Source organism: Ambystoma mexicanum, chromosome 10, assembly GCF_040938575.1.
Source record: "Ambystoma mexicanum isolate Mex_15411 chromosome 10, UKY_AmexF1_1, whole genome shotgun sequence".
In the NCBI taxonomy this organism is placed as follows: Eukaryota; Metazoa; Chordata; class Amphibia; order Caudata; family Ambystomatidae; genus Ambystoma; species Ambystoma mexicanum.
In genome coordinates, this window is record NC_090932.1 from 1492621304 (window position 1) to 1492632600 (window position 11297).

Here is an 11297-nt window from a genome sequence, read left to right on the forward strand (position 1 = left end):
TAATACCATGAAACATCTAAGCGTCGAAATAATATCATAGAACATCTTCAAACAGTGCAATAACGCATTTCAAAATCGAACAGTGCAATAGTACACTATATCGTTGAACAGTATATAGATGTCATGCCTGCACCATGGGCGCATACATTGGCGATCAATATGGACAAATTGTTATTCATTTATCTACAGAAAACTCTTGGATCAACCGCTATTCACTATTTGGACTTTATTTCCCATTTGCAAGACTTTGGTGCTTTTTTATTTTTCCCAGAAAACTACACTTACCATAATGCACTTGGCTATAACCATCTATTCCTGGCTATTCCTATTTTTCTTCATCAGGACTACAATCCCCAGAAGCCCTAGGGATTTGCTCTGCTTCCACCAGCTCAGGAACAGAGAGGGAGGTGGCCGATTGTCTGCAGGTGTGCTGAGCCAGGTGCAACCAATTAGCCTGCCTCTGTGCTGGGCTGGGTAGTATAAAGGCTGCTCCCTGCGAGAGCTCAGTCTCTTGCATTGAGAGTCCTTCCGGCACCTTTTTGCTTCGAGCTACAAACTTTGTATGCTGTTTCCTGCTTTCACCTACTTTTTGTTCCAGTGTCCTGAGAGGCTCCTGCCTTGCAGCCTGCTACACCCTGCTGCCTTCCAGCCTCCGCCCTTGCCCTGCCGGGCTCTCCACATTGCAGCCGATCACGCTCTGCTGCCTTCCAGCCTCCGCCCTTGCCCTGCCGGGCTCTCTACATTGCAGCTGATCACGCTCTGCTGCTTTCCAGCCTCAGCCCTTGTCCTCTGGGCTCCCTGCTCTGCAGCCTGCCTCACTCCGGCTGCCTACAGCCCTTGTCCTCTGGGCTCCCTGCTCTGCAGCCTGCCTCACCCCGGCTGCCTACAGCCCTTGTCCTCTGGGCTTCCTACTTTGCAGCTTATCACGCTCCGCTACCTACTACCTACCCTTTTCCGCTGGGTTCTCGGCCTAGCAGCCCTCTACAGTCCTCTGCAACCTTATACGGTCAGCGGCCCTGCCCCTCAGGGCTCACTCCTTGCTGCCCGGCCCTTCTGGGTTCCTTGCCGTGCAGCTTGCTTTACTCTGCTGCCCTAAGCCCTTTCCCTCTGGGCTCTCTACCTTACAGCCCTGCTCATGTGGGCTTGCTCATTGCTTTCCTGCTCCTCTGAGCTCTCAACCTTGTTCCTTACTGTCCTCTGCTATCCAATCCTGTTACACGACTTTCCCTTCATTTCCTTCTGCTAGTTTGCTATCAACCTCCTTTTCCTGGATTTGTCTGTAAGTATCTTCTCTTGTACTGTTTGTAGACCCTTTTGTACAGAGCTTGTCTGTTGGTTCCCATCAGTCAACCTCTGCCCCTTCCCTTGTCTCGTTTCTACATTACAGACACCCATAGCTGCTGTTCCAAGCCATGAGCAAACAGTGTGGGCCTCTGTTATAGCAAACTGTGCAGAAGGCTAGAGTATTTCCTAAGGTTCGTGGAATACTCTTTTCCTATATCTGCATACACCCCAGGAGGGAATTCATTCTGTACCTTTTTCCTTGCTACTCTTGCCTATTCTTCGTTCTCTTTCCTTTCTGCTGTGTGTGTACTTATCTGTCCACTTTATTTTGGCACAACCACCCAAACCCTTTCTGGGTGTCCTGTGCCACTCTTAATAGAGTGCCATCCTTGACAATAGACAACTAGGGACTATAAGGCAGGCCTGGGGATTTGTTTTATTGATCATGTGGGGATCCCAAAAAGGATCCCCAAAAAGGGAGTGGCGGAGAGTGGCAGTCCTGCAGTCTACTTTCTGTTGGTCTGTTTTCCCCGGCCACCCTTACCTGAAGGAGGAGTCAAACTTACCCTGCTCACCATAAAGACTCAGACCTACAGCGGAGCGGACGCGGAGTGGCGGAGAGTGGCAGTCCTGCAGTCTACTTTCTGTTGGTCTGTTTTCCCTAGCCACCCTTACCTGAAGGAGGAGTCAAACCTACCCTGCTCACCATAAAGACTCAGACCTACCGCGGAGCAGACGCGGAGTGGCGGAGAGTGGCAGTCCTGCAGTCTACTTTCTGTTGGTCTGTTTTCCCTGGCCACCCTTACCTGAAGGAGGAGTCAAACCTACCCTGCTCACCATAAAGACTCAGACCTCCCGCAGAGCGGACGTGGAGTGGCGGAGAGTGGCAGTCATGGCTGGCATGACTGGTCTGACTGCCCCCCCAAACACTCCTCTAGAAGAAGATAACGGGCGCTTAAAAACTCTGCGACCCCGTCCACCCTTCGAAAAACTCCCTCTAGAAGACCTGCAAAACTCACCAAATACTTCAGCACCAACCACCAAACTTTCCAAAATTGCAGGAAACAAAGTGGGAAAAAAAGTATTCAAATTACCCACAAGGACTCTAACCAAAAGCCTGTGGCCGATGCCGAATGAGCCCTAACTTTCAACTGAGCCTCTCTTGAAACGACCAGAGGAGCTCGAGCGTGAGACATCTATTATCCAATGTCAACATTCAAATTCTGACATCGCTTCAAGTTCACCAAACACGATCCCTTCCACCATGCCTCCCCTCGCTCGCTTACCGGCTTGCCCCGGAGGGGGTGCTGTGTCTGCAGTCGAGAGGAGTACCTCTGGTGGGTCCGGATCCGTTTGCTGGTCCGCGCGGGTGGCGGTGGAGAGTCTGGAGACCCACCCGACCTCGCGGGTCCCCCCGCCTTCCGGGACGCGGAGGCGCCGTTGGATCCAGCAGGGAAGGCGATTGGGAGCTCTGGTGTTTCCCTGGCCGCCGCTGACTCTGCGGCCGACGATGCTCCCGCGGCCCTGCATTCGATTCTTGCACTCGTCCATGCTGAAGGCGGGAGCCGCGAGAGCGCCGTGATGACGACGCGGAGGCAGCTGGACCTGGCCCCGCTGTGGCTGCAAGCCGCCGACTGCATGCCCTGACAGCCACGTCATCCGAGCAGGAGCTCTGTGAGACCTATGACGATCTTGAGCCACACCCCCCAGAGACTCAGCCTACTGAGAAAAACAAAACCAGCCCAACCAACCCAAAAAAACGACGAAAAGAAAAGGAAACCGGCAATACAAAGCCATATCTACTCGTGAAAACAATACAACACAAAAAAACATCATCAAAACGAAAGCGGAGAAAGTAAAAACTAAAATCCTAAACACAAGATCAAAACTTTCGCCATTGTCAACATTGACAAAGTTCTTTAAAAAAAAAAAAACAAAATGGAAGAAATCACACAAACACGCGTTATGAGCTCACAGATGCTGAATTACTGGATGCAGTGCACGACCTACAACCTCTCAGCAAGCACAGAAAAATTGAAGGAAGCGAAAAGGATACACCAATTCCTCCAAAAGCAAAGTCACTCCACACAGGACAAAAAGATATTCAACCTGTCAATCCAGAAGGCGATTCTACGCCAGACAAAAAGACAAAACAATCACCATAGTGATTCCTGATGATTTCACCTTTGGTCAAACCTCGCTCATACCACAAACTTCAGCCTCTTCATCTTCTCCAGTGATCATTCCTTCAAGCCCAATACCAAATGAACTTCAAGCGGATACAGACTCTGAGATCGTCCCAGCTGCCGCCGTAAACAAGAAGCAAACAACTATCTCTCCATCTCCTCCAATGTCAACACTACTCTTCCCAGTCTTACAGGATATAACTACCCCCTATCCTCGCTACCAATTGAACAAAAAGACTCAAGTCATCAAGAACCAGAAGACCAAAACGAACTCAAAAAAATCAACCACACAAACCGACCACCTCATGAACCCAGAGACAAAAGGAAATCACATCGCGAGTATGACCCTCACCCGGACAGGACAAGCTTCTATACGCCATCCTCTCCCACACATGGACCAGGTAGAAAATCGTCTGCTTTGACAAATGAAACACCCTCAAAGAAACCGGACCTACTATCATATATGTCGGCATTATCAATTGCCCTTATTCCCTTCACCAAACTGTATGAATCGCTAAATGAAACACCAAAAGATCATACAGTACTTCAAGCCATGATCCACACGAAACTCACCTTCCTCGAAGGTCACGTCACAGCTCAAAAAGACATAAAGAATGGACAAACCTGGCAGAAATCAACGCACGCCTACAGACAATAGAATCGACTCTGAATCTCCTAGAAAAACGATCAACACCAGATACAACAGCAATTCAACTTAAAACACCTGCCTTACCTATTGATCCCACAGCTGAAAACTTGCACAAAAATATTGCAGCTAAACAAACAAATCCGATATCCAAAAAAACGCTACAACATCCCCCCACTTCCACAAATGGATCTATCACCAACATCGTCCTAGTAATCGACGACGAAGAAAACAGAAGCAAAGCGGCCAAAGACCAAATGGAGCAACCCTCGTCAATCTTTGACGCAACCAGATCCAAAAACTCAAATAACCCTACAGCCTCAAACGCTACAAACAAAATGCCCCTTCCAACAAAAAAAATCACAAATCAAAGATCCAACCCCGGCACACCACCCAGGAGGCAGCAGTCTTCCCAAAAAAACGCATCCCAACAATCGAACAACTCACTGAGCCCTCAACTTTCTCTTACTACTCAATTTACGACTTCCTACAAAACTCAGACCTAATGAATCTTTCAGAACACCTAGATCCAACACTCGATACGAGCAATACACCTCACCAACAAGAAGAAAATATCAACCCTTCCAAACCGAACAAGGAAAATAATACTCCCAGGATCAGCAACTATCATGAAGAACAAGAAAGCCCACTGACCTTCCTAACCCTAGAAGAACGTTGACAAAAGATAGAACGGTCGGCAGAAATCAAACAAAGAACAGATTCAAACAAAACGAATACGCATCTAAGATTCGTCAGCACGAAGGTCGATCAAAAAAAAGAAAAAACACGTGCTGAAAAAGATAACAACACCCAGCCAAAAAATCTAAACGAACCCGACCATTCGTCTGCTCCAAAACATTCGCCCAAATCATTGCGAAGAAATCGAGAACGAAGCAATAGTCAAAAACAAAATACTGTCTATTCGACGCAACAACAAAACTCCGAAACAAACACACAATATAATTCCAACCACTCCGAACGTCAGACGGAGAAGTGGATTCTGAAAGTTGAACAAACGCAAGACAACAGAGACGAAGTCACACTAAACAGAAGAGGAGTCCTGACGCTGATACATCTTGTTCCAAAATTGTCCCAAATAACGTCAGACGATCTAAGAATTGTTGAACCAAGTCACTATCACGGAAGAGCTACATGCTACCTTCACATCATCTCGAGAACAATCAAAAACAAACTGCTAGACCGAGAAAGGGACTTCCGCAGTTTGGGATATCATCTCTCTCAACAACAAAGCAACTACGAGAACCCAAACTCCAAACACACAATACCCTCTGCAAAGAAATCACGTAACAGAGAAAACGCCTATGATCCAAAACCCAAACATAACATAAATGGTAGCGCACATGAACGGAGACCTTCATACCGAAACGCCACTACAACCGCTCAACAAAATTCAGATAAGCTACCATCAACTCAGTCTCAACCTCTACCTCAAACTGCCCAGACTCCATCCATATAAAACGCTGCTACTAAAGACAACCAAAAAGCGAAAATAGCCTTCCGAAAGGAACGACACGACCAACACAAGAATCTTACCAAAACCATCCACTTACCACAAAACTTGCCCTCTACACCAAAAACCAAAAATTCGACTTCATCTAGCTTCTGGGCTTGGCTCCCAAAAGCACTGGCAACGCATCGATCGAAATAGCAACTCATGGACAGAACCAGCCTACAAGAATCAACAACTACTCAAGAAAGACTCCCCCATGACTTGAAACTACAATCATGGAACACCAGAGGATTCAAACACCTCACCTCACCTAGCGACGTCAAACTAGGATCAGCAGATCTGTGGTGCCTCCAGGAAACCTGGTTGACCAAAACTCCATCACTCGACAGCTTTGACCTTCATTTGGCACCAGCGTCAAAACGATCATTTGGCCGACCATCCTCAGGCCTCATAACTGCATTCCGAATCAACAGTGGCCTGGCAATAACAGACATTATCGTCTCAAACTATTCACTGCAGGCACTACTGCTAACATGGGAACTCCCTCCTAACACGGAAGCACTCCACCAGACGATCCCGGTGGCAATACTAAACGTCTACTGGAATCCCGCGGCAATTGATGAAAAACACTTTTTGGCCTCAATTGAATCCACTGTGGACGAGGTACGCACCACCTACAACACATACCACATTATAATATGTGGCGACCTAAACGTCCAATGCAAACAAACTTCCACTAAAGCCAACACAGAGTGAACGACGAGGCGAAGCTTGGACGAAACTGATGAACTCTAGACACCTTCACAATTTGGATACAGTGTATAAAAGCAACACCCGTCATCCAACATGGACAAACAACAACTCGGCCTCCACCATTGACTATACTTTTGTATCTGAAACCATGCTATCCTTAGCAACTTCTTTCGATGTCCAGCTAACATCATCCAGTGACCACAACATCCTGGTAACCACATGGAAACCACCACTCATCACCGAGATAAAATGGAGAATGGACTTGAACAAAACAATCAAAAAAATAGACTGCCTCTCACAGCTCAAAGCATAAGAGACTTGACAAATCGTTACTCAAAAACTAACGATACACCTGAACACGAAACCATGGATTATGCTCCCCTGCTTATCTCATACATGACACAGCGAACCAACCCAAGCAAAACCACTCAAACACCCATCCATAGCTACGACAAACTCTTGGTTCTCAGACGCCGTGCCTACAGGAAAGCAAAAAGATCAGCAGCAACACTTCCCCCGTCCAAAAGAGAACTAACCATCAAAGAACTAACGAGAGAATATAAATCTTGGGTGAGAAGACACAGATGGACATTACATCAACAAGATGCCAAAACCATGCTAAAAGCCATCTTCACCAATAACGCGTAATAAGTCTGGTCTCTACTCAATAAAACATCTTCGTTTACTGGACCAGAAATTACCAATTCAATCGATGAAGCAACTTGGGCCACCCACTTTAGATCACTCTTCGAGCTGCCAAACACTCTATCCAAATACGAGTGTCCGAAACCATTGTCGACTGACCTGAATCGCCTAAACCAAACTAACACTTGGACAAAGCTGGACGATTTAGATGACATTTGTAACATCATTAAAAAATTGAATAAATCCAAAGCTCCGGCATCTGACGGTATCACCAACTTTGACCTGAAATCACATCCAATCGAATGGGCCAAATTCATAAGATCTGTGTTCACACGATGCGTGGCTGCACAATCGATACCTCCTACATGGCTGTCCGCAATAGTGGTCCCGATTTATAAGAAAGGCGACAAGCAAGACCCTACAAACTACCGCCCTATCGCGCTACTAGACCCTATAGGGAAAGTTTTCGGGTCCCTTCTCCTAAAAAAATTCCAATCTTGGGCCACAGAAGCTCCGTGCAATGACAACTTCCAAGCCGGATTCAAAAAACCACTGGGAACCACGATCAACATCTTCCTCCTAACCATCTTGAAAAGCAAAATAAAAGACGGCCACCCAAAAGTGTACTCAGCCTTCATAGACTTCTCCAAAGCCTTTGATAGAGTCGATCGCAACAGACTCTGGCAGAAACTATCTTTCTGGGGCTGCCCAAGCGACATTCTAAATCCGATTAAGGCACTCCACACGGATACCAACATTAAAGTACGACTAAATCAGCAAGGCAACTTATCCACTCAGATCAACACGCATAGGGGAGTCAAACAGGGCTGCCCTTTGGCCCCGGCCCTCTTTATCGCTTACATGGGAGATTATCAACATTCTGAAACCTCAATCAGATCCTTCCCACCAAAAATAGCACAAACACCCATCAGTAGCCTGCTCTAAGCGGATGACCTTATTTTGCTGGATTTAACGCCCATAGGCCTCCAGCGCCAACTCGCCAATCTACAACTTTTTTCTAACGAGAACAATTTGGAAATCAACACCGACAAAACCAAAATCATGGTGATGGAGCGCAAAACCAGAGCGCAGGACAAATACAACCGGTTCCTGGAAAAAACGAAAATTGAAAGAATAAACAGCTTCAAATATCTTGGCGTAACTCTGGACAATTCAGCAAAGGAAACGTCTATGCAAGAATCCCTGTTCGATAAGATCCAAAGCCTGGCAACAAAAGGCAAAGCAATAGACAGAAAATTTGGTAAATTCTCCACCATCCCGCTACTGAACTTCTACAAGCAAAAAGTGGTCCCCATGGTTACATATGGATCAGAAGCGTTGCCGTGCTTACCCAAGACTCTTTGGCCCAAATTGGAAACCTATTCTTGGAGGACGAGCCTTGCCCTTCCGGACTCAACGCCAATCACACTGATCCGGCGAGAACTCAGTCTGCTTTCTCTTCAAGGCACTGTAGACTGCAACACTCTGATGCTATATAGGAAATGCATTCTACCAAACGGTTCCTTTCTCCACGGCCTGGTGTCCAAAGAAATTCTAGAGGGAAGCTGCATCATGCTAAGTCAATGGAAAAACGAAAACCAAGCTCTACTGAAAATCATCGAATGTACAGAAGAAGATCTGATTACCAATCCTACAAGAATAATAAAAAAAACTAAAGACATGGACTGGATTCGCACTTTAGATGCAGCCTCAGAATACAAGCTTATCTCTCACTTACCACCGCTATGGAAAAAACGTGACGATCTACAGAACTACATCAAAAGATTCCCCAGCCAAGCGGCACGCAATCTTATAATCAGAGCAAGACTGAATCTTGTGGACACCAACGAAATCTGCCACATAAGGAAGCAATCGCTGACTAGCACCTGCAGATTCTGTGGCAACGAGAAAGAGACCATTCACCACCTTATACTGTCCTGCCCAAGCTTGACAAACATCCACCGCCCCTATATGAAATATATCTGCCAACACTCCACAGTAATTGATGAAGATACATGGTGGAAAAGGATGATAAGTGGTGACCGCACATCGTGGCAACTAGCGACATACAAAATCCTTGACGCTTTAACAGAAAAACTCACTGCGAAACGAGATGAAAACTAAGACTCTCCTTGTAAAGCGACCAGAAATTCTAACCTACAGAATCAAATGATTAAGATGTCCAAATTCGGACAAAAGAAAGAGAAAAGAAACAATGTTGTAAAAATCAAATTTTTGATTAAATACTCAAAAAAAAAAAAAAAAGGACTTTAAAATTCAGGGTCGCACTGTCCTTGGCAGACACCAGAGAAGACAAACTGGTTGTTAGCTCACAGGTCAGATCGTATCTCCCTTTCGCACCAGGGAATGTGCTGCCAGGTTGCCTCACTTTCGTGACTTATAAACCTCACCGGAACTTGTTAAACAGGAAGCAGTTAAACCTTCTGCTCTTGCCATTTCGGACACACAAGTGGAATTGTGTAATAACCCGAAGATGCGTCTGTGGGGCCTTACAAGGTTTGCCACCCTTCATTTTGTTCTGCCCTATTTATGGGGACATCCTTAAGCATTGGCTGACGAGCATAAGGCATTTCAGACCCGCTCTTGCCTACATACTTATGTGCTCAGGTATGAGATTAACGCCTGTTCTGGGTTACTATTTAAGTTGGGTATGGTCTAGAAGAAATAGGTCAATTTCTGTTACTTTGGCGTAAAGTATCTTAAGTTTATGTCTCCATGCCATTGGTGTTTCCTGATGGACAGATTTCTAACGACATCTAAACTGCTTGTCATTTGCATATCTTTTATCACGCAATGGACATCCATCTTGTATACTGTAGTGTGTTTAGTTATGTTTAGCACTGCAGTCAAATTAACCTGGTAACTAACTGCACTTTATCCCCCACACTGTAACCTATCACATCACCAGGACATGTATTGTAGCAAAAAACATTACATGAGGATTAAGTACAATGCATTTTAATATGATATTCATTGTTTCTCTGTCATTATGCTATTTATGAGTAATGGTACTTTGATTTTATCCTCGACTTGTTGTTCTTTAAGAGTGTATTACTGTATGTTTTATGCTGATTTCTTTGTATATTTCGCCAAAATAAAGAAAGAACGATTGATTGACAACTAGTGCAATAGCAAACTATAAGGACACAGAATGATGCACTGATGCAGTGAATCTCTCTCTAGTTTATTTATCAATAATGACCAGACTATTAGAAACCAGTTTGCTCTCCTTCTACCCCTTGAGGCATCTGTTCCTACCACCATCTCTCTGCACTATTTCCTACTCATTCCTCCACACTAACCATCCACTGTTCTCACCTTCACAAATTCAGGTTTCCCACTCGAAATATGGCCTATTGAAATCCTCCCAAAACGTTCTTTGGCTGGTGGCCCTGTCCTTCTCCAACTTCTTAATACTTACCTTTTCTTAGGAGTGTGTTTTCTTTCCATCAAAACGGCTATTCTTTCTCCACTCCTAAAAAGGTACTCTATAACCCCTCCATTCCTACCAAAATGTGCCCCGTTTCTTTTTTAAAATGATTTGTATATTTAGGGTTTACAACATTTTATTTAAATAAAATACTTTATGCATATTTTAAAAAGACATATCACGATCTGGCAATTAGAATAAAAGAGCATACATAAAAAGAAAGTGAAAAAAAGAGAAGGACTCTTAGTTATATTTCCTTTACAGTCTTAAGATCATTACATCAAAAATTCATTTTAAGTTCCATCTGTATACATGTTTCAATGCATAGTCCTTATCACAGTCACATATTTATTTAGATCCATACAATAAGTTACCCCGTAGAAGTGTCGAACTATTGCACTTTATTGTCACTTTAATAATTCCTGTATTGTATAGCTTTTTCTTTAGAAATCAATAATTATTTCAGTATTCCTGTTGTCCTTTTCCTCAAAATATCTTGAAACAGAGGATTTTTTTGTGTTGTTTTTCAAGTAAACATCAGCTTTATTTGGTTTTCGTGGAATACAACTCATTTTAAAAGGAATGCTTCTCGGCTGGAACAAATAGGTCTAGAAACAAAGTTTGCATATATCTCTATACACGGAGTACTTAAAACATTTTTAAGAAAACTGGAGTACTGGACTAAAATTATTCAAGAAAAACTCCTATTCTTTGGAGTTCAGAGATCTATATCTTGTTTTGGCTCCGTTCCTCAGAGTTAGTACATGGTCCCTCCTTGTGGTTTTTTAGGAAAGGGATCAATTTGTGACCTAGTTTGTGGACCTAACTTGTCTGTTCTCAAATGTGCTGGCACAAGAAAAA